Genomic DNA, 25,860 nt, shown 5'->3' with positions numbered 1-25,860 from the left:
TGTCGACAAACACCAAATACGTCGGTGAAAGATCGAATATTTCATTACATTCTTGTACATTCGGACCCTCACCGGTGTATGTCGACAATCACAGATATGCTTTGGTGAATGTCCGAAATATTTATTACATTCGATTTGATATGAATTTATTCTTGGATATAATTACATTTATTTGATATTTTAACCCTGCACTGATGTTTTTTTAAGGTTAAGTGCCGCTGCTCGGTATATATTTGCCCAGTATACCTTACACTGATGTTTTTTTAAGGTTAAGTGCCGCTGCCCGGTATTCATTTGTCCGGTATACCCTACACTGATGTTTTTTAAGGTCAAGTGCCATTGCCGGGTATGTATTTTCCCGATACTCCAAACACTGATGTTTCTTCTTATCTATCGTCAGTAAATATTAAAATATAGAATAAATATAAATATATCAAATAAATATAATAATATTAACGAATAAGTTAATATAAAATCGGATATAACAAATATTGCCGACATTCACCAAAGCGACTATGTGATTGCTGACATTCACCGGTGAGAGTCAGAAATGAGGGTATTTAGCAAATATTTCGGACATACACCAAGCGACTACGTGAATGTTGAGATTCAACGGTGAATGTCGACATTCACCAGATTTCGGTGTTTCACCGTAACATATATATATCAATTACTGAATGCGTTTACAACCGTTAGGTTTATTCTATTCAATTTTATAAATGACTCGCCATTTAAATTGTATTTATAAAATTTAAATGTAGTAGAATGGTTGCATTCCATTATGCACCTTTTAGTAAAAGAATATGTGAATCGATTACAAAAAAATACTATTTAGCATGTATGTTACGGTGAATAATTGAAATGGGTGGCTGTTGACTTTCACCGGTGAATGCTGACAATCGCATATACGCTTTGGTAAACATCCGAAATATATACTGGGTCTAGTTATGTGCCACTGCAAGGTGTACATTTGCCCGGTATGCCCTACATCAATGTTTTTTATGATTTAGTACCACTGCTTGGTGTACATTTGCCTGGTATGCAATGTTTTTTAAGGTTCAGTACCACTGCTTGGTGTACATTTGCCCGGTATGCCCTACATCAATGTATTTTAAGGTTCAGTATCACTGCTTGGTGTACATTTGCCCGGTATGCCCTACATCAATGTTTTTTGAGGTTCAGTACCACTGCTTGGTGTACATTTGCCCGGTATGCCCTACATCAATGTTTTTTAAGGTCTAGTGTCACTGCCTAGTATGCATTTAACCGGTACTCCGAACACTGGTGTTTTCCTAATTTATCCTCAGCAGATATTACAATATCGAATAAATATAATAATAACAACGAATAAATTAATATTAAATCGGATATAACAAATAGTTCGGACATTTACCAAAGCGACTATGTGATTGTTGAGTTGACATTCATGGGTGAAAGTCGACATTCTCTTGGTTTCGATCATTCACGGTAATTTATACAAAGGAATATTTCAGAATATGTAAAACACTTGACTATTTCGGAAGCATCAACTGTCTCTTTTCATTCAAAACTTAAGCATAAAGTAACATTTATTTAAGTTATAACATTTCATATTTCATAGTACTGTAGCAAATATGATCATTTGTGTTATGTTATGGAAGAAGAAACATTCTTTCTGATGCGTTGGTGTATCCTTATTGGAATGAATTCTTCCCTAAGACACACATGATTGATTATAGGGAGGGGATTTACCATGATCATGATAATAAAAGAAAAACAGCTTTAGGATCGAAATATAAGGCTCATACGGAACTTCCATGTATGGAAACAGAAACTTATTTTGAGTTGAAGTTGATTGACTATTGCGATGCCATAATAGACAGTACCTATTTCCTAGATATTAAAATTTCGTTAATTAATTTTTTTGAATCATTCTTAATTGAATTTTAATCCAATTAAACCAATTATTTAATTTTTCTAGCATTTTATAAAAAGCTAATATAAATGATTTACTCTTTTATTAACAATCAATGTAAGGGCTAACTATTTATTTCAATACAAATGTAAAACTCATTAATTCACTGTCGGGACTAAATCGAAAACAAAATCTATTTATAACTCTTTATTTTTTTCTACAAAAATATATCGGGTTATATTAATTCTTAAGTCCTTTTGGCGATTCGCTTTCGCCAAATTATTTTCAAATTTAATATTGAGTAAGGGAGGTTGGCTTTATTTTTTGGCTATGCAATATTTCGATAAATCGCCAACCATGGATCTCTTCCCATGCTCCTAACTGTCTGTCGGGAACAATTCATTTTATTTTTAAATTTGAATTTTTTTAATTTTGATTTTTTTTATAAATAATTTTGAAACGGTGTGACTTAAGCTTTATCTAAACGATTGAATTGAATTAAAAAAATTTGCGGAAAAAATGAAAAACACAATCAAACATCATTAAAACATTGAAAAATTTACATTTTGAGGCTTAACAACCGCTTGCTGTGACTGGCAAGATGAGTGTTATCATCGGCATAATATTAGTTATAATTAAAGTTAGCTTGCCTAATGATTTAATTTTTTTAATAACTACAAATAATCGGTGAAAAACACATCACTTTGCTTTCAAATTTCATGTTACTTAAGTTGTTCTTAAAATGAGTAAATGGTTTATGAAATGTATAATATACTAGCATTTCTTTTTTCTTCTCAATGTTAGTACATGTTGCACTAAACATTTTAATAACAAACTCACAACGATGCCACGCGAACATGTAAGAAACAAAAATTATTCTTGATTTTTGACTGTGCGATTTTAATTTCGGAGGTTGTTAGTTTATCAATAAAACATTTCTCTTCTAAACTGTCATATTTTTCAAAATTAAGACACAGTATTTAGAAAACCATTAGGAAATCTCAAGCTAGTTTTAATGAAATATAATTATAAAATTTTTACTTTATATACCCACGTGTCTTCCTTTATTTGCTATTCTATTCGTATTCCAGTCAAAAACGGGCTTCATAGTCCAAAGCTGTTATAACTTGAGTGTACAAAAATACCCTAAATATTAATTAACAGCTAAAAAAAATACCTGACCAATTTTAACAAAGCAATTTTTTTTACTGGAATTTAGACAACTATCAGAAAAATTGTTAATGACGCCACTTTTTTTTTCTTTCTAATATACACATAAAAGTATCTTTTCTAATAATAATTTAGAGCAGTGTTTCTTAACCTTTCTGGTACAATGGACCCCTTTTAAAAATTTTTAAGATGTCTCGGACCCCATCCCCCTCTGAAAAAAATAATTACTAAAAGCATCAATTATTAGAAAACATTTAATTTTATTATTTTAATAGTATACAAAAATTTTAAAACTAAAATTTTTAATGTGAAGGTTGTTGCTACTTTTCCTCAATTAATAAATTGAATTAAGGGATGGCTTTCGACAAAGCAAAGCGCATATCATGTTCAACATTCAATCGATAACGATGTTTTGTTTTTATTGTCAGGAGAGTTTTGTTTTTATTGTTTGTTTTAATCCCGCCTCGTTAAGATACACTGTAGCACGGAATTATAGCTGCCATAGCTCTCTTTACAAGCAATGGATAGGCTTCTCTCACCGAAGACCAGAACTCTTCGAGTATTTTTGAATCGAAATCCATTTTTAGCAAGGACTTTGTTCTAAAATCAATAAGCTCATCTTTGGCAAGGTTCATATCATCGATACAGTCAATATCACAAAGAAAAGGATTACGAATCCACAACTCATCTTTTATATTTATCTCCATCCAAATTAAAATATTTTTTTAATGAAACTCGAAGTACTTCCAGGTGTTTACAGATTTCATTTTTCAACTTATTCAGTAACAAATTATCTTGCCAAGATCCATTTTCAGAAAGCACTTCGTCCAACATTTGAAAGTTTGCATAGATCTCATTTTGAATTCTATTTTTTCAAAGTGGTACTTTCAATAAGAATGTCTGTAATCTCTGAGTTGCATCCATGATGGTGATATCTGGCCCTTGAATTAAAAGACTTATATTGTTGATGTAGTTAAAAATATCTGCCAGGTAAGCCAATTTATATGTAAAATCTTTTTTTTTTTAAATATTCGAAGAGCGGGTTATCTTTTTCTTCTAGAAAAAGTGATACTTCTGTTTCAACATGAAAATTCGTTTCAAAACCTGCCCTCGTGACAGCCAGCGGCCTTCCGTGTAATACAGAAGTACCTCATGTTCTGCGTCCATTTCTTGACACAGTGTTTTAAAAAGACGATGATTAAGAACTCTACTTCTAATAAAATTCTCAGTTTTAATAACTATTGATAATGCTTCTTTTAAGCTGGTTGGAAGAGTTTTTGTAGCCTGTGCATGTCTATGTAAAAAACAATGAGTAACAAGAACATTAGAAGACTCTTTCTTTACCAACAGGGCAAAACCAGATTTATTGCCAAGCATAGCAGGTGCTCCATCTGTACAAAGTGAATGAAGTTTTTCTCTCCAGTCAAAGTCGTGTTTGGTTAAAAAAAAACATTTAACATTAAAGGCAGGCCTTTGTAATTTGCAAAAGAGACTCACCAAATAAGAATTCTTCTTTGATAGTATCAATTCATCAATGATCTACTTCAAGATATTGCAAGAAATTTCAACTATTCTTGAATGTATCACATCATTTGACAATGGAAAAGCTTCAAGTTTTTTTCGCTGTTCCAGTCCACAAACTAATTCAACCATTTTCATCCCACATGGCTTAATTAACGTCTATCCAAAAGTATGCGGTTTCTTGCTTTTGGCAATACGATATGCAACTTTGAGAGATGCCTCAACCAGAGGTTTTTGTGGAATACTAAATCCAAGTTTGGTTAATGTTCCAGATTTCAAAAACTGGGCTTTCTTCTGAGAAAAAATTCTAGATCTAGTAACCTGGACAAGGTGTCAAATGTAGGTAGCTTGATTGGGGATGATAAAAAAAATAGCACAGCGGACGTCATCAGGGGGTTGCCTCTGATGGCGTGCAAACTGAAAGCCGGTTAGTGGAGGATGTTAAAAATATGACAGGGATATTAGAGGATTGTGTGCAGTCAGCACTGAATTTGGGGTATCTCGATCACCTTGTATCAAATATGTACCTATGTATTTTCACCTTTTAGGAAAAAAAAGATCAATGTTATTTAAATATTATTGATCCAAACGTTTTAAAAATTAGGAGTCGTTGGCGGATCCCCAAAATATGACCCATGGACCCCTAAGGGGTCCATGAACCACTGGTTAAGAAACCCTGCTTTAGAGGCTCCGAAAAGTAACATATGTCAAGATATAGCATATGTTTCGATAAATAACATATGTCAAGACAATTGCGAAAACCACATGTTTTAACGCGAAAATAAACCAGAGACAGACATTTCAAAAAAAGAGCGAATGTATGTTTCAAACTAGAAAAGTATTGATACATATATTGTATCCTTTGAGAAGAAAGTCACCTAGACTATGAATGATTATAATTTATGACCCACTAGGATTTAGGGGAATTATTTATTTTTTAAACACGAAAAGTATTGATACATATATTGTATCCTTTGAGAAGAAAGTCACCTAGACTATGAATGATTATAATTTATGACCCACTAGGATTAAGGGGAATTAATTATTTTTTAAACAAGAAAAGTATTGATACATTTATTGCATTCTTTGAAAAGAAAGTCACCTAGACTATGAATGATTATAATTTATGACCCACTAGGATTTAGGGGAATTATTTATTTTTTAAACACGAAAAGTATAGATAAAATTATTGTATCCTTTGAAAAGAAAGTCACCTAGTTTATGGGCGATCAGAATTTATGACCCACTAGGATTTAGAGAGGACATGCCACTCTTCTTTTCTTCAAACGGGACTCAAAGTGTTTTACCTTTACGTGCGGTAACATTAATAAAGAATAATAAGTTAACTAATTTATTTGAAACTTTATATAAATCATGCAATCAAAATTAGTTTGCTAAATTTTATTTCATAACCGTCGTTGAACAGTCGACCCAATGTTTTGGGTGTACGACTACGGATGTTCAACTCCAAAGCCTTGCAATTGTGAACCCAATCCAGAAGACAAGGGAACTCCTGGATCAAGTATTGGGAGAAATTGGCCTTCATGGAGGACTTTTTGATGGGACTANTTACAGGGAGAGGAAAACCATGAAAACCTCCCATGGTTAGCCTAACGGCAAAGGAACTCTAATCCATGATCCGTCTACCACTGAGGATATTTCACATCAGCACTGTGTTTGGTGCAAGCTGGATGCGGAACCAGCTGTTGTAGTATCGACCAGCTGTTGATGGGATTCGAACCCGGTTCACCTCATTGGAAGGCGAATGCTCTATCCGCTAAACCAGTGGTGGCGAACCTTTTTGCACCAACGTGCCATTTTTTCGAAAAAAAATTGTTTAATGTGGTCATAGACGTGCCTTCAAATAATTTTGACTTCGTGATTATTTGGAAAGTAATAATACTTAATACTATCAATTCAAAACCCTTTATATACTATGGAAAAAAACATTTTGCAATGTCTCAGTTATACGCATAATTCAACTTAAAGTCACATCAGTGTGACTTCTGTCGTTGCAAATCAGATGACAAATAACTTATATTAGATTGTATGTTAGTTCAAGCAGGACTGTTAATTTTTTTTTTGCTAGTTATTTATTGTTAGCTTGTTTTTCATGGTTATTAATTATTTTTGTTTTTTTGGCATTAATTGTTAATTTTTTTGTCAATAATTGTTTTAGGATTTTAATTTCATTGTTAATATGCCTCATAGTAAACTTTGTGATGGGCGGCGTGCCCAAAATATTGTATCGCGTGTCATAAATGGCAAGCGTCCCCATCCCTGCCCTAAACTATCACGGCTCAGGTCGCTATATTGGAATGAATGTGTCTATGCCTACGTTCTAAAGCATATTAAAATAACATTGCGTTTATCGAATATCAAGCGGAACTTTGTGTATCGGTCGTTATAATGAACGTATTGCTATAATGGGGGATCATACTGAGGATATTTATATTATTAAATGAGAAAAATTTAGTTCTACAAATCAACGAGATTCTATTTTTAGGAAATTGTTTCGAGCAATGCAATCCTATTCATAAACACACTTTCGGAATAGCAAATGAACTGCGAGAGAGAAAAGAGTTAAGAACATCATTGTAATTCATCGCGTGGATGAGAGAGAGAGAGCGCCAACATTAATGCTGAATCATGTGGGAAGGGGGTGCTGGCCATTCTCCAAACGATCCTCTGCTCATTGTTCTGTAAATAGAATGAGACAGTATGGTATACCTATGGATGAGATTCATCATTAGATTATTGATAGAAGTGTTATCGGGGTGTACATGATGCAGCCATCTTCATTTTGGATTAACTCTTTTTTTTGACAGGTAAGGTGGATACTTAAATACATCTCCCCCCCTCCCCCTAAAGCGAATTTCTCTGTGTAACGATATTCTTAATTGCAATGTTATATAACATTCAAAACATTATCCAAGCAAAAAAGTGTTTCCTTTTTTTTCTCAGGCGTTTATCTTTTCGATTTTTGCTCTTTTGTGCATTTTTTACACATTTACCTTTTTGTTTTTTGCAATTTTTCGAACTTTTATCTCTTTAATTTCTGTCATTTTTGATATATATATATATATATATATANTATGTATATATATATATATACATATATATACATATATGTCTATATATATATATATATATAGACATGTAAAAATATAGAATATTTATTATATCAGGCATTATATTAGTATATTATAATGATTAGGCCAAATTATTATACGTACTGTAGTCTTTTTAATAAGTGCATGTTTTGTACGAGTTTATAGGCAATTTTTTTTTGGATTTTTGATGAAATTGTCCACTGAAGTTCTGGAGAACACATTTGATTTCACACGTTCATATGTCGGTAACCAATTGCTTATGTTCTCAGTATAACCATACCGTCATATTTCATAATAACTATTATTTTATTTCGAATCAACTGCAAATAATTTTATTTATTTATTAATTTTTGAACTTGACGCCTTTTACTAAAGATTTTATAGCATTTATTTAAAGAACTGTAGGAAAAATCCTCACCTCTTTATAATGAAATTCTCTAACTTTATCGATTCTGTTGTAGAGAGACTTTACTGCTCCGATGGGAAAAATCCCTTCCTCGTATCTAATCGAAGATAAGGTTGCTTTTCCTGTACACTTTCTCATTCATAAGATCTCACTATCTCGAAAATTAAAATTTGATTTATTCAATTTCTACTATTATTTCACACTCTCCCTATTACCTTGTTCAAATTTTCATTCTCTAATTCTCTAACTTTATATATTTTAATATAATTTATATAATTTAATATTTATATAATTTAATCTAATATAAGCTTTATATAATTTAATCTAATCTTTATAATTTAATCCAGCTTTATATAATTTAATCTAATATACTTTTTATTCATCCACTCATGTTCATATACATTTTTTTTATTCTTCTATTGGGGGACACTTGATGTTAATACAATTTCTTTATTCCAATGTTAATTCATTCATTAAATGGGGATGAGCGAAAAACGAAATGGAGTTTTCTGATAGCTTGAGCGTGAGTAATTGTTTTAAATTTTACTATAAGCGATTCAGTTTTTCATGCATTTTAAAGATAACATCAGTGATAATTTCTAACCTATTTGAACAAAAAAAAAGTTTATTGTGCACATTTAAATATTTAATTATTTTATAGTCGCTGTGTCAGAGGAATTCAATAAAGAACATGACGTAGTAGCACGTGTGGTCACGTCACCAAATTTATACTTGCTTTCGTGTAGGACTTTTTAATGGAACTAACTTGCATATGCGTTGTATTTGTACCTGACGGCTACTAATGTTCAACTCCACAGCCTTGTGTTTTTGAACCCAATCCAGAGGACAAGGCACATCCTGGATCCAGTATGGGAAGAAATTTGCCTTCTTGGAGGATTTTTGATGGAACAAACCCACATTTGCGTTACATGGAGGGGAAAACATGAAAGCCTCTCATGGTTAGCGTGACGGCATAATTACTCTAACTTATGATCTGTGTGCTATTGAGGATATTTCACGTCAGTACTGTGGTCGATGTGAGCTGGATGCGGAATCTGGCCATCAATGGGATTCGAGCCGTTTTTACGACTACTAATGTTCAACTCCACAGCCTTGTACTTTTGAACCCAATCCAGAAGACACGGGAACTTCTGGATCAAGTATTGGGAGAAATTTGTCCTCCTGGCGGACTTTTTAAAGGAACTAACCCGCATTTGCTTTGCATGGTGACTAAAATCCCGAAAACCTCCCACTATAAGACTGAAGACGGGGACTTTAACCCATGATCCGTCTACCACTGAGGACATTTTACGTCAGCCCTATGGTCGGTGCGTACTGGGTATGGAGTTTGTATTGATCAGCCATCGCTGGGGTTCGAAACCGGGTGATCTCATTGGAAAGCGAACGCTCTATCTCCTGAACCACCACAGCTCATTTTTATTTTTTGTGTTATTAACAGCAAAAAGAGCTCAGGCTGAATGTTATCAATGAATCACTTGCCTCCGATGACCAGCTAGTCCGCCTTTTTAAATATCCAGCAAAATGCATCTTGCAATTAAAATTTTGGATTATTTTTAAGTTATTTTCATATAAAGGATAAGATAATAAAAATTTTCCGTTTTAAAAGTATGTCAAAAAATAATTATTCCTATTAATAATTGAAAAAAGTTTTAGCATTAAAGCATTAATAATTTTAAGGCATTAGCTATTTTCACTACAGATCTGACAATACTAATCTCTCAACAAAAGCTTTAAGTTATAATGATGATAAATTTATAAGATAATTAGCTTTTGAAAATTTTTTTAAATGAGGAATATTTTGGTTTACAATCAGGAATAGTTTGGCTAAATCAATCTTGCCACATTTGAAGCTTAAATCATGGAGGAAGAAACATTGTATCTTTTTCTCTGCTTTATTTATTTATTTTTTTTTTTTAATTTTATTAACTTAAAAAAGATCAGACGAAAAAAAAAGCATTTTTTGAATTCAATGAACTAATTTTTTACGACACACAAACTTAACTTTAGCCTTACGAAAAATAAATAAGTTTGGAGAATATCGGATAATAGCATTTTACTCTATAGAAACATCAGTATAGGGAATACCGGACAGGAGCACTTAATCTTAAAGAAACAGTAGTGTAGGGAATACCTGACAGAAGTGCTTTGTCTTAAAAAAACAGCAGTGTAGGGAATACCGGGCAGGAGCACTTAATCTTAAAGAAACAATAGTGTGGGGAATACCTGTCAGAAGTGCTTTGTCTTAAAAAAACAGCAGTGTAGGGAATACCGGGCAGGAGCACTTAATCTTAGAAAAACATCAGCGTAAAGAATTTTGTAATTTTGATATTGTGTCCGAACTTTGCGACGCATAAAAGTGGCGATTACCTACAAACCACCCTCTGAAATTTTCGATGTGTAGAAAAAAAAGAAGAAAAAAACTCGATCCAAATCTGTGCCTTCGTTTTCAAATTATTAGTGAGCATCCATAAAAAAGGTTAAGTTTTATATATAAATAAATTTAGAGAAAGTAAAAATATTTTAACATAAAAAGCTACATCATTTTCAAAATCTCTTTAATAATTTTTTTTTCTATAATTGTCTTCTCTGTTTCTACAGGAAGATTTATTTTATGAAATGGCTTACCAATCTTACATTTAAACAAAAATAATTAACTCTAGCGTCATTTATGTAGGTAATAAAAAAATGAAGATATGTGAGCAGGAAAGGGACATATTCTTGGGTGGCATACAAATAATTGATTGAAAAAGTTAGTTTTAAAAAATATTTTGGAAATCGTTCCCTGTTTACACACTTTCAAAAAATGCCTTTAACTGTTTGAAAATAAAAAAATTTATATGCTGTTTTAAAGCGAGTAATTATTAAAAATATCGCTGGTCAGGAAAATGACATTTTAAAGCCACCACATACATTTTTCTTACTATATATAAAAATCTAATAATGGTGTCGCAGTCTATTGGCCGATAAATCACGTGGTAGGATCCAGTTTTTCCTCATTCAATTCCATATTTGTTTTGGTTGTTATCAGCATGAAATTAATGAAAGTCATCACTGTATTGTTTTTCTACAAATATTTTTGTATCCCGAATTTAAAGATATTTTACTGTACTGCTATTATTACGCTTTTAATTCAAGAGTTTAAAACTAAGAGAATTGTTTTTTTTTTATTACTATTATCAAGTAATTCTGCACTACATTTTAACATTAAGTTATTTAAAAAGGTGGTCTAATCTCGTTAATCGTTTTACAATTATGATTTTTGTTTAAATAACATTAACATACTGTTGATTTAGAACTTATTCTGCGATCTGCTTCATGCACTATGAGATGCAAGCAAAAATAGTATTTCATATATCCGCCCGTTAAGGTAAGCGAAAATATTAAATCACGTTTGCGAACTTATCAAATTTGTTTGAACAATATAAATGTTACTTTCAAAAATGATTACTTAGAAAAATTACTTTTGTTCACCAATAGATAGAAATATTTATAATACTAATAGATAATTATATTTGGACTTGGGAAGTGGAGACACAAGCGTAAGAAAACAAAATTTCTTTTAGTACATATATGTTAAGTGAATAATTTTAACTTCAATAGAAAAACTGTTTTCTGCCAAGAAACAAGAATTATTGCGAAGTAATCATGGTGGTTCGTGAGCGACAGCGAATAACCCACTATAACTATTAAAAACACAGTAAAATTATTCTAAAAGTAATGGTATTAATTAGATTTTTTTTTAAAAATTCTTAATTTAATTCCTGTCGTATTCGGTGTGAAATACACAAAATTTAAATACAAAAAATATCGGTTCCCAGTAAAACATCGAAGTCAAGCATCATTGACTGCGGTCAGTAAGCTGGTGGGTGAACGCTTTGATCAGCCTGCGTAGGGATCGAGGGTGCCCGGTATCGGTCCTCGTTAAACTGTTCTATTGTAAAGTGCTCAACGACTTCGCGCGCAGGTCATCCGGCTACCGAAGCGGGGGTGCCATCCCCTCTGCAGAGGATCAAAATTGCGTTTAATGTTTTCCAGACCGTCTCCAACGTCCCATTGCGCAGCTCCAGTGCGACATAAATAGAGTACCTACCTACCTTCTCGTCAGTAATTTGGTCCCGCAGTGGACTGATCGTTAAGACACGGTTCCCAGCAGATCACCGAAGTCAAGCATCATTGGTTACGGTTAGTGTGCTGGTGGGTGACCACTTGGATCAGTCTGCGTAGGGACCGAGGGTGTGCGGTATTGGTCCTCGTTAAACTGTGCTACCGTAAAGTGCTCGTCTTCGCGCGCAGGTCGTCGGGCTACCGAAGCGGGGGTGCCATCCCCTCCGCAGAGGATCAAAATTGTGATGGCATGTCTTCGGATCATCCTCAGGGATGTTTCCCAGACCGTCGCCAATAGCCCATTGTGCAGCTCTAGTGCGACGTAAATTAACAACCAATCAATCGTCAGTAATTTGTTTTTTATTCTCTATGTAAGCTATAAGTTAGCATCTACCAACAAATGTGCATTTTTAAATGTATAAATGCCTGGATTGGGCTAGACTAAATCATTAGTTTAACTGTTATGCATCAGGGCGGTCTCAACATCCTATAATCTAAGCGTAGTGGTTGCGGGTTTGAATCCTACGGTAACCCTGGATGCATCTATTTATTATTACGCACTCATCTTGGGCTCTTAACAATGTCAAGACGAAATACAAATAGAGAACACTACGAAAGAAAAATCCTGGGACAGATTCGAACCCGCTACCTCCACGTTCAGGGGCCCCCATCAGATGGGAAGGTGGGCGCACGATGCGCCCACTTAAAGCTTGGGGGGGGGGATTTTTACACTAAATAAAACGAATAGTTTGGGGGGGAATTAAGACGAGAGAAATTTTTTTTAAGTACATAAATAAAAGAAGCAACGTAGCACTATTTCGAACAAGCTAACATGGAAGGGGGAAGTTAGCATATTTTTTGGGGGGGATGAATGCGCCCAAGAGCTTGGGGGGATGGGAGCCACTATCCACGTTACGCTAGACGTACCTTTATAATATCTTTCTCTATCCTAGCCATCCCCTCTACAGAGAATCAAAATTTCGTTGCCATGTCCAGACCGTCGCCAATAGCCCGTTGTGCAGCTCTAGTGCAACGAAAATAAAGTACAGACGTAAAATTTATACTTACCTATCTGATATCGATGAACGCTAAATCAGTTTTTTTTTCTTCTTTTCGATAACATCGTTACAAACCTTCAGCCCCGAATATTTATCCCTGACATAAATTTCTTATCCCACTGAAAAAATAAATGCTATTTTTAATTTTGTAGATAGAAACCGGGTGAGATCTATAAAGTGTGGGAGATAAATTATGGATAACATGAAGAAGACATCTCTTCAGTAGACTAGTATAGCTTAGAAGATATTACTTCGCTACTTAAAGTAATGATTTCTAAAGAAGACTCTTTCGAATGAATTATTTATTTTTTTCGATTGCGCATTTTTATTTAGCCTTTAGGTTATGTGATGTATTTTTTTATTTTTTATTTTAAGACATTTAGTAAATAAATAAATACTAAATAAGCCCACCTGCTAAGTTTTCCTTTATTTTTCCTTAGCATCTCGTGAATAAAAGTGATATTTGAATGAGAAAATAGGAAATTAAATATTTAATCTAAAAATATTACAAAATAAAAAATAATATAACAAAATAAATGTAAATATAATAAAAAAATAATATAATAAAATAAATGAAATTATAATAATTGGATAGTAAAAGAATTATTTTTCGGAAATTAGTACCAGGCTGTATCCAATCTGATCAGATAAAATTGGGCATGTATTAAATCTATGTATAAAAAAACGAATGTTTAACAATCTGTTTGTACTCCTAAGCCAGGGGTGGCGAATCTTTATGCACCAACGTGCCATTTTTTCTAAAAAATTGTTTAATTTGGTCAAAGACGTGCCGTCAAACAATTTTGACTTCGTGGTTATTGGGAAAATAATAACACTAAATACTATTGACTCAAAACTCTTTATTTACTATAAAAAAGAATACATTTCACAATGTCTCAGTTATACGCGTGATTCAACTTAAAGTAACATCAGTGTGACTTCTGTTGTTGCAGATTAGATGATAAATAACTTATATTAGATTGTAAGATGTTATTTTAAGCAGGTCTGTTAATTTTTTTTTTGCTAGTTATTTATTGTTAGCTTGTTTTTTATGGTAATTAATTGTTTTTTGGCATTAATTGTAATTTTTTTGTTAATAAGTGTTTATTTTTCATGTTTGTTTTTGTGAATTTTAATTTAATTGGTAAATTGCTTCAAAGTGAACTTCGTGATCGGTGGCGTGCCCAAAATATTATGTGGGGTGCCATAAATGGCACGCGTGCCATTGATTCGCCATCCCTGTCCTAAGCCATTCGACCGAGAGCTATGATATTTGGAGTACTGTTAGTTCGAAACAAAATCCCTTATCAAGGCCATATAGGAATTCTGCTTGTTTTTAAAATTTCCGCTTTTGTTTGCTATATATGTAGTTGCATCCAGGGTTACGGTAGGATTCTCAGCCACTACGCTTACATTTTAGGATGTTGAAACAACCCTGATGCATAACAGATAAACTAATGATTTAGATTGGTCCGTCTTGTCCAGGCATTTATACATTTACAAATGCACCTTTTTTGGTAGATGTTAATTTAAAGCTTGTATAGGGAATAAAAAGGTAGGTTAGTGCTTTACAGCGTATTGGCGTTAGTATTGGCGACGGTCTAGGAAACATCCTTGAGGATGATCCGAAAACATGCTATCGCAATTTTGATCCTCTGCAGAGAGGATGGCTTCCCTGCTTTGGTAGCCCGACAATTTGCAAGCGAAGTCGAGCACTTTACGGTAGAACAGTTTAACGAGGATCGATACAGCGCACCCGCCTTCCGTAAGCAGAATGATCACAGTGGTCACCCGCTTACTGACAACACCTCCTAGAAAAGAGTAGGCCTCTGCACGGGTTACCATAAATATCCTTTAGTAGTCCAAACGTAATGACATATGTCGTATTTTCAACCACTGCGCAGCTTAGTACCCCGAACGTAATGACATCTTTCTTATTTTTCATCAACTGCGCAGTTAACTTCGTCACATCGGACTACTAAATTGATCCGTGCTGAGGCCTTCATACTTCTAGGAGGTGTTGTTACTGACCGCAGTCGATGATGCTTGACTTCGGTGTTCTACTGGAAACCGTGTCTTTACGATCAGTCCACTGCGGGACTTACTGGTGAGAAACAAAGTTAACTAGTGTTTAATAAATAAAAGTTTTAAAAAAACAACATGGTAATAAAAAAATATTTTTTTATTTTTAATTTTACCATAAGTCATTACCAAAGATCTTCGGTCTAAATTACCGTACTTTTTGATGTTCTCATGGAGCCAGAAACACGATAAATTTTACCATGTTCTGGAAGTTTTGATCATACATTTTTTTTTCTCAATGTATGAAAAAACATAACACACTTTAGTGATGTGAGCTCATAAAAAACTTCTAAATTATTTAGAAATATTTTTATTTCACTACTCTAATAACTGTTATCAATTATCTTAATTCTTTTTTTTTTTTAATTTTAGTTGATCGATTCGTAAAAAAATTTAAATAAATAAAATGATTTAATTCAAACCATTGACACGTTATTTGGTATCGTAAAAAAAAGTTAATTGTTATTTTTTTTATTTTTTTACAAAAAGTCCAAAATCAATTACCCAGTTTTCATTTATTATAACAAGAGTACAACCATAAAATATTTTTTTAAATAAACGGCGCACCTCGTCTTTTTTTTTCAATCGAAGACTAATTGTTATTAGAGAAAAGGAAAGAAAATGAGTTCCATTCTCCCCTTGTGGAAAAAGAAAACATTTTTCGTGCTCAGAAAGAAAAAAAAAGAGAGAGAAAAGAAATATGTGTTCACTTTCAAAGTTTCTGATAACGTAGACCGAAAAGTAAATTTTCTTTCTTTCAATACCTTTAATTCAATGAATTTCTTTATTTGGACTTAATTAATGTAAGACTTTTTGCCAAAAGAAAAGTGAGAAAAAAAGTCGGTTAATTCCTGACAGCTTATGTGATGTTTCTTACTTATTGAAGTGACCTTTCCTAGACCAAAAATAGCACAATTTTGTTTTTGTTTTTTTACTTTTCTTCTTCCTTGTATAAAAAAAAAACTCAGCTACCAAAGAAAGAAATTCGTTTCGATTATATCTTTCAACAATCGAAATAGGATCTCGTATGCCAGGCTATTTCTTTCGAATATATACGCTTGTTATGATTAGAAAAGTGTTAAATAAATATAAATAAATAGATGATTCCAGAGTAACGGTGGGATTCGAACCCGCTACTTGAACGCTTATGTATATATATATATATANACACGATAGAAGAACGATATAGCTTATATCGTTCTTCTGTTTCATTGGCATTGAAATATAATATGCTTCACATTATTTTACCTAATATGTTTTTTAATAATTATTTTATACGATATAAGCTATAAGCACATTTTTTCTTCGCCGCGATTTTTTGTTAACAGTTAGGTTAGTATATCTATTTTTAAGTGATTTTTATTTTTTACTCCGTATCGGTAAGTTTGTTTTCAGCTTCTCTTTTTTTTCATCCCCAACTCATTTTCAATTGTATTTTTTAGTGATATAGACGCATTATAAAGAGTGATTTATATCTTATTATATATATACAGTCAAACCCCGTTATAGCGAACTCCCGGATATAGTAAGCGGAATGTTCGCTCCTGTGCCTTGCTGTACTCTTATAATATTATTTTTTTGAGCATATAGTGAACCAAGGAGAAAATTGGACATTAGGAATTTTTTTCTGTCTTCAAGTGATTTTTTTTCTTCATTTTTTAGTAATTTTGAAATTTCTACGTAAAATACAGAGACCGATTTTTAAAACCTTCTATTGAGTGGATTGTAGCCATAAGCATTTTTTCTTGTTTGCTTCTTCTATCTCAGTTTCCCATCCTTAAATTTTGTACTCAAGACGATGAGCAATAAAAAATAAAAGTTAACACATTTTTTGTTACTGCATATTGTTTTTTAATCATTTTTGTATTTCTCTTTACGGGTCATTTATTTAAATAATGTCCTGTTCCCTATTATTGGTCATTTATTTCCTTATTATTGGTCCTAATTCCTTATTATTGGTCATTTATTTCCTTATTATTGTTCCTAATTCCTTATTATTGGTCATTTATTTCCTTATTATTGGTCCTAATTCCTTATTATTGGTCATTTATTTCCTTATTATTGTGTAATAAAAGGGAGCAGTTCGGAAAAATTAGTTAAATTGCTTGTATTACGGATATAGTGAACTCCCGGTTATAACGAACCGAAATTTCGGTCCCTTGAAGGTTCACTATAGCAGGGTTTGACTGTATATTGAAACTTTTAATTCGTTGTATAGTGTGTAAAATGAAAACGGACCACCCTAAATGACTTTTGATCTAATGATTGGATCTTCTCGTTATAGGACTAGATATTAAAGATTCGAGATAGTTATCTCAAATATGCAAATTACAGACGATATTTTAAGTTACGAAATCAGACACAAAAGCGTACTCTCTCTGAATAAACATACCGTTTTTTCGATGGATTCGAACTTCTGATTCCCAAACAAGGAAGGAAGGTGCAAGCTTAAGATATGGTCTCCATAGTTTTTTTTTTTCTTCAGAAGAGTGGTTCAAAGTTTGGACCGCCTAATGTTGATTTTCCGTATTTCGCCATATCTCGAGAACTTTTCACGCGAATTCAAATATTTTTTTAACACAATTATAAAATTTTATTTTCCGAAGATAATTCCACGCAAATTATAGCTTTTAGTAAAAATTTTGTTTTAATTATTTATTTAAAAGTGGTCAAAAAATTTTTGAATTGTAAGGTATACAATTTTTTCGTTATCATTAATTTGTTAATTTATTATTATCGTAATAATTTGGGTATATCATTCTAAAGATTGTAATTTTATGTGGCAAAATACGAAATTCAATTTCTCCAGAAAATTTTCTATTCGCTAAAAATAATTCTCGACATATGGCGAAATATGCAGAAAATAAAATTAACATTAAGCTATCTAAATTTCGGACGCCTCATTTTACCAAATTATTGGGATCATATTTTGAAAGATGTTGAGGGATATTTTCCAGGATCAAAAATCTAAATTCGTCGATAAAGAAATAGGTTTATTCAGAAAAAGTACGTTTTTGTGTTTTATTTATAAATGTAACTTCCGCTTCACTAATTAATTAGCATATTTGAGATCACTCCTTTGAACCATTAAGATTGAGTTTTAAAACGTGATGATCCAATCATTAGATCAAAAGTTATTCAGGGTGACCCTTTTTTTATTTTGCGCACTTTACATGGTACAGTAAGTAAAATGAATAAAGATATGATCCTAAATAACTTTTTTGGTCTAATGAGTTATTTTTCGACTTTCAATTTTTTCAGGTACTAATTTCTTAAAAAATTTGGTCTTGCTCTTAAAATTTGCATTAGGGATGGAATGGAAACTATTAACCATTTGACGCAGATGAGACAATGATGTCCCTTTTTATAAAAATTTTTGCAAGCTAAAATGTAATTTTATTCTGACGCTCTAATTGCGAGCTAAAATATATTTTGGCGTTCCTTAATTATGACAAAAAAAGATTCTAATTAGAATTATATTTGCGCTAAAATATGCTCAGAATTATATTTGTACTAAAATATAAAATCCCCAAAAAATAGCTAGAAAACTTTTTTTTTTGTTCATGTTCGAAAATTTAACAATAATTGATTTTGTAAATTAAAGACATTTCACTTATGAATAGTTGTTTTTCTTTGACCTTAATTTGTTTAAATAAGTGCAAATTCGAAGAAAGTTATTGTTTGGAAGTAAACCATGATTTGAAGGATTTTCACTTTAAAACAGAAAACAAAACACCGGTGTGTTCAATTATTAAAGTGCTAAATATGATATTTTTCACTTATTTTGACCTAAATTAATACAAAATAATGCCAAAAAGTATGAAAATATGTTGAATAAAAATTCAGAGTCCAAAGGTTATTAACGAACTATTTTTCGATCATTAAATTATACAATAAAATTTTTTGTGCTTCAATTCATTTTTATGTGAACAAGACTTTTATATATTTGCTTAGTTGTTTTCAGAAAACACAGCTTATAGAGAAAAATAACGGCCTAAATGATTTTATAGCCGTTGTTGAAAGCCGACCCAATTTTTTGGGTTTACAACTACTAATGTTCAACTCCGTAGCCTTGTCATTTTGAATCCTATTCAGAAGACAAGGGAACTCCTGGATCAAGTATTGGGAGAAATTTGCCTTCGTGGAGGATTTTTTGATGGAACTAACCCATATTTGCTTTATGGGGAGGAAAACCATAAAAACCTCCCATGGTTAGCCTGACAGCAGGAGACTCTAACCCGTAATCTGTCTACCACTGAGAATATTTTACTTCAGCACTGTGGTTGGTGCAAGCCGGATGTGGAATTCCTATTGACCACCCATCGCTTGGATTCTAACCCGAATTCATTGGAAGGCGAACGCTCTGCCTCCTGAGCCACCACGGCTTGACATAAATTATTTTATTTTATTTTATAACCGTCGTTGAACATCCAACCGGCTTACGACTACTAATGTTCAACTCCGTAGCCTCTTCATTTTGAACCCAATCCAGAAGACAAGGGTACTCCTGGATCGAGTATTGGGAAAAATTTGTCTTCGTAGAGGACTTTTTGATGGAGCTAACCCGCAATTTGCGTTACATGGAGAGGAATACCACGAGAACCTCCCGCGCTTAGCCTGACGGCAAAGGGACTCTAACCCATGATCCGTCTACCACTGAGGATATTTCACGTCAGCACTGTGGTCAGAGCAAACCGGATGCTGAGTTCGTATGGACTGGGATTCGAACCCGGTTCGCCGCATTGGAAGGCGAACGCTCTATCCCCTGAGCCATCACTTTTCAGCCTTAATTATTGGAAAAGTATTTCCTAGATAATTAAAAATAAACAATTTGTACACAAGATCATGAATGTGTATAGGTTACGAATACGTTATTAATCGCCGGTTATTAGTAATAATAGCTATCTAATGTAAGTAGGTTAAAGTGAATACTTTATCAAAATTTATCACATTTACTGGTTATTATTAATATTTACCAATGCAGTTGAGTCAATGTAATAATTTTCAAAGCATTTGACTAGAGATTTCAAATACTCATGCGTAATACAAAAGTTATGTTAAGAAATATCATAGTTTTGCGTCCATAAATCATAGTAGTAGTGTCCGTTATACTACTTCAACCAATAATCATAGTAGTGTGCATAAATCATAGTAATTTGATAATACTCGAGAAATATCATCGTAGTTATGCGTTTGTGTTTAATAATATATAAATGCTTAATTTATATCACGTGAAGCTTTGCCGTAATGTAATTTACTTAATTAAATGCATAGAAATCAATCCGTAAATGGCAACATATTTATTGTAGGTATCAGGTTCGATTTAGTATCTTCTCAACTAAAACAAATCCTAACATTTTGATTAAAACTTACTGTCAATTTTAGTTTGACTATTATCTATTAATTTGTATTTAAATAATTTAAATAAATCGGTTAAAAATTTCCTGTTATTACGAATAATAAAGATTAATTACTTTAGATTAATTAGATTAATTACTAGATTAATTACTTTACCCATGACATATGCTGAATACATTTTGCTAAAGTAATTGTATTTAAATCAATCCATGAGTTATTCATAATTTTAGATTATTCATTAAATCTATATTTGTGGAACAATATTAAAATTTATGAACTCAAGATCGCAAAATATTTATGAATTCAAGATTAATCAATATGATGATATGCAAATTAAAAAAAAGAAATGGAACTCTTAGAGTTATTATTTTAGAATGAAACATAAGTCAATGTTCTGATTTCATATACTATTCTGTATTTTTCTTAATTGTATTAATTTCTACAACAACAGATTTATTATCATAGCACATAAACTTGAAAACCTAACAAATGGAAATGGCGATGAGCTCTCAATTATTCTATGACGTTTTTTTAATAATTTTTAATTAATCAACGACATATATAAAAAGATCGTTGCTTTTTGGTCATGTAACGCATTACAATAGGCTAAAATTAGAAAACAAATACAGTATATTCTGCCGATCTCGAACTCCGATATCTCGTAAATCTTGTTATCTCAAAAAATATATATTTTTCCCCTTGGCATTATAAATCTACCTTATGTTAATTTGAATTCCTATGTCGAAGAATTCTTATGTCATAACAAGGTTTTGAGAAGTTTCTTTTCAAAATAGAAAATTGATTTTTTTCGGAAAAAATCACAATGTAAGTTTATTGTAAGCCTATTCTTTTTTGTTTAATGCATAATTATTTTTGTCTCATTTTTAAAAATAAAATTATCATTGTTTTGTTTAGACTTACAGTCAACTATCATTACATACTTAATTTAGTAGTTATTCTTATATTTCATGACTCTGCTTTTTAGAGTATTATTTTAGAATATATTTTTCTATTTTTTAGAACATATTTCGTACTGAACTTGTTATCTCGAAAACTCACTATCTCGAAATTTTTTTAGCGTCCCTACAACTTTGAGATATCGAGAGTAGACTTTAGTAAGAAAGTTATAACTGTTGGAAGAAAACAGATTAACATTATTTAGGACATACCTATTAAGATGGTTAGAAAGAAGAAAAAAAAAGTCAATTTTCCACAATTGAGTTGAGCGAAAAAGCTACCATAAAGAACAATTTCAGGTATGCGACAAGCTTGAAAGTTCATTAAATTGACACTAAATTGTTGTCTAAAAATATGTTACCGAAATATATGCGCATTTTTGGACATTCAAAAAGGTCTTCTAATGGAAATCTAACACCAAAAAGAGCTCCTTTTTCGAAAAATTAAATTAAATACACATTTTAAAAAACTGTGTTTTTTTAAGTAGACTGAAAAAGGAGGGAAATTCTTTTTTTGTCACACCCCACGTGGAAAAAAAGGATTTATTTTTCTCCCTTTTAATTAACTTAAAATTTATTATTCATTTAATTTTTTTTTTATTCCTTTTATTTTGTATCTGGAAAATGTTACTTACCCCATGAAGGAAACTACAGTGACCAATGGCGTACGCAAGGGAGGGGTTTAGGGGTTTAAACACCCCCCTTGAGCTCAGACAAAATGGCAAAAATAAAAATTTTAGTAGAAATTATGCGAGCAATTATTTTTTAAGACTATATATTTTTATCTGCCTTATACCTACCTTTTTTTTCTCACGGTATTTCTCAGAATACTGAAAAAACATTAACTATAATAGGGTTGTACTTTTGATCGTTAAGAAACGGTTCCCAGCTGATCACCGAAGTCAAGCATCACTGGCTACGGTCAGTGCACGGGTGGGTGACCACTTGGATCAGCCTGCGTAGGGACCGAGGATGTGCGGTATTGGTCCTCGTTAAACTGTTCTACCGTAAAGTGCTCGATTTCGCGTGCAGATCGTCCGGCTACCGAAGCGGGGGTGCCATCCCCTCTGCAGAGGATCAAAATTGTGATGGCATGTCTTCGGATCATCCTCAGGGGTGTTTCCCAGACCGTCGCCAATAGCACATCGTGCAGCTCTAGTGCGACGTAAATTAACTACAACTACAACAATCGCCGAACCCGTCGTCGCCACTATTTCGACTAGTGAAGAAATCAGTAAGAATACCATTGGAGATACTGTGCTCGTTGAAATTATTCATTCCAGCTCGAAACTTTGAGATTGTAGCATAGCGGATATTTCTGTATCCCATATGACATTGGACTTTTTTTAGAAGATATTACATTATGTTCTTAAACTAAAAAAATCAAATCAAACTTTAACTGAACAATGTTGTCTAAATAAAAAGTCAAAATTGTCTAGCTGTCTAAATTAGGGAAATAATAGTGCTTTTTTACAGACTCGAATTTCTTTTAGTAGTTTCAGAAAATTATGAACACCCCCCTTGAAAAAATTCTGCGTACGCCACTGACAGTGACCTATATTGGCAACAGGCATAGAGCTGCTCCAGTTGAAATTTGAAGTAACAGAAAAATAGTTGTAACTTAATGGTTGACGATGAACTCAATTTGGAATAAAATGATGATTTATAGCCAGAAGAAAGGTTATCACCTAACACAAAGCTATAGTGTAAATTTTAGGTCTCTAGTTAGTTAAAAAGTTAATAAAGGAAATAATAATATAATAAAGAAAATTTCAATAAAAAGGCACAAACTATAACGTTTAAAATTTGGTGTTACTTAGGTTTTGAGAATTTAACTATCAAAGTAACCTTTTGAACTTTATTAAGTCACATAAATGGAAAAGTTTTTGATAGAAAAAATGATTATTTTTTCTGGAATGACCATCTGAATAAGATATACTATATGAAATTATTTTTGGGGAATGACTCCTCTTTTATTGTATAGCGTAATCATAATAAACAATTAATGTAGAAAAATCCTCGTAACTTTGATAATGCACGTAATGCAAAATTAGAACAACGGCATGAGGTTTTATGTTTATCCGATGACTGTTTATTATCATTATTTTTTTATTTGTTCTTTTGTAAAAATTAAGTTTGTAAAATCAGAAACAATTTTTATTCTAATCAAAGTAAGAGTAAAAAAATGATTAATTTTTCAGACGCAGAAAAATTTTAATAAGCCCACATAATAGAAAAACACAACAAATATACGAGTTTTATAAAATATCACTTGATACTTTTTTATGTTTTTTTAAGGAAAATATGTTTCCTGATTTTGCTCCCTTGAAGTGAAAAATAATTTGAATTTTGACGTGCTAAATTTGTTTATTTACGTTTGCTAAGAGCTATCAGTAGGGGAGAGTGGGATCAATTGTAACAGGGTACGATTGTAACAGAGCAAAAATTTCGAGTGTCGGGTTCTAGATTTGGTTCCTAGGTGGCGCACAAGGTGTATTTAATAAATCTACATGTACACCCCTGCTGGCAACCATTTTTGTGTACTTTTAAAAAAGTTACATCACAAAAGATATTTTCACGCTACGTAAGTACTTTTTTTGGTATTAGAATATTATATTGTAACAAAGTAAGTTTGTTAAAACAAATAAAAATTATTAACCGAATATGAAGTGGACACCTTAATTAACATTTCAACAAAAAAAAAATTAGTTTTGTTAATTAACTAGCATTGTTTTTAACAAATGAAGCTGAATTGTCGTCTTGGGGACGATTGTAACAATAAGTAAAGGGACGATTGTAACAGCTGAAAATAAACCATTACTTAACTCTTTAAGAACCACCAATAGTTTCCTATATCATTTATATTATGTTACATGTGCATTATATTATTTGTCACCTTCCACAGCATAAATTAAAATTTTTAGCCCATTAAAGTTAAAAGTTTAACCCTTTAGGTCTCTGCTCATTATTATTTTTACTCCTAAAATATCACTACTATTTTGATCAATTAAAAAATATATCACAACTATGATAATTTACAAAATTAACGATGTTTTCGTTGAATTTATGAACTGTTACAATTGACCCCGTAAGGGGGGACAATTGTAACAAGTGCACGACTGTCAAAAATTGTTAATAACTAATATAATAACATTTAAAATAAGATATTTTTTTTTCTAGTAGAGGATAGTCTACTTTACTCGTCTGTCAATTAATACTAATAATATATCGGGATTTTTTGTTAGTTAAAAATAGTTAAGTGAAAAATGTTACAATTGACCCCACTCTCCCCTACACTTTATAATCATTGCATAAATAGTTTACCTTATTTTTCCTACTTTCTAATACACTGAAATGACCATCTCTATGTACGACCACTTTTGGGAAGAACAGCATTTTTTCCATCGACTTTGTGTTGAAGAAAATCTTAAGGAGAGACCATTGACAGGGAAAACATTTGCACTCAATGCGGAAAAGGTCAAATAAGAAAATATCAAAACAAAAAGCTTAACAAAACAAATAAGATTAAAATGTATTCATTATATTTGTGTGAGGCTCTTATTTTGAGAACTCATTTTGACGATACCACCTCATGTTGCAGTCAAAGTCCACTAAAGACGATGATTTAATTTTAGAGAGGAAAGATAAATTAGACCAGGGGTAGCCAAACTTTTTTGATCATCGACCCCTATATAATTTTTCGAAATCTCCATCGACCCCCACAAAATTAATTTTCTGTTAATTAAAATAAAACTCTATTAGATACTGTGTTTGTACATTTATTTTATGATTTTAAACATTTATTAAAGTAATAGTACATTGTGTAACAATAGTTTTATGAAAAATATATTAACATTGAAATTTAAATACCTTATCATTAAATAATAAATAATAATGCATAAATAGATATACTAAGTAAAGTGACTAAACATTTACTGCTTCTTGATCAATGAGATGGGTGTGCCTGGTGTTTTTTTTTTGAAAGGTTCGCTATATTGGGTTCAAAACTGGTCAATTTTAATTTTCGTAAAAAAATACAATGTGTGCTATAGTTTTGTCGCGGGCTGTACTAATCCATATTATTAATGCTTGCCTTCTTTTTTGTGCATTGATAATTAAAATTGATATCTAAGCTAAACGAATGGTTTTATCGAAACAATAACTAATTATCCAAAAC

At 32.0% G+C, this 25,860-nt stretch overlaps 1 protein-coding gene across 3 annotated transcripts in view; it reads left to right on the top strand.

The window, feature by feature from the left end:
* Nucleotides 1-25,860, top strand: part of LOC107450366 (glutamate-gated chloride channel-like) — a 196,988-nt gene that overhangs the window by 54,824 nt on the left and 116,304 nt on the right. The window contains exon 1 of one of the 3 annotated variants that reach the window (XM_016066130.3): nucleotides 7,229-7,413. The exons of 1 other annotated variant lie outside the window; for it this stretch is intronic. The gene's annotated coding sequence lies outside the window, so the exon portion shown is untranslated. Of the gene's footprint in view, nucleotides 1-7,228; nucleotides 7,414-25,860 lie in introns of those variants that run through there. One more of the 3 variants, XM_043052381.2, reaches the window with a different exon arrangement.

Source organism: Parasteatoda tepidariorum, chromosome 4, assembly GCF_043381705.1.
Source record: "Parasteatoda tepidariorum isolate YZ-2023 chromosome 4, CAS_Ptep_4.0, whole genome shotgun sequence".
Classification (NCBI taxonomy): domain Eukaryota; kingdom Metazoa; phylum Arthropoda; class Arachnida; order Araneae; family Theridiidae; genus Parasteatoda; species Parasteatoda tepidariorum.
The sequence above is the reverse complement of the archived record's forward strand: the minus strand, read 5'-3'. Positions and strand labels throughout refer to the sequence as shown.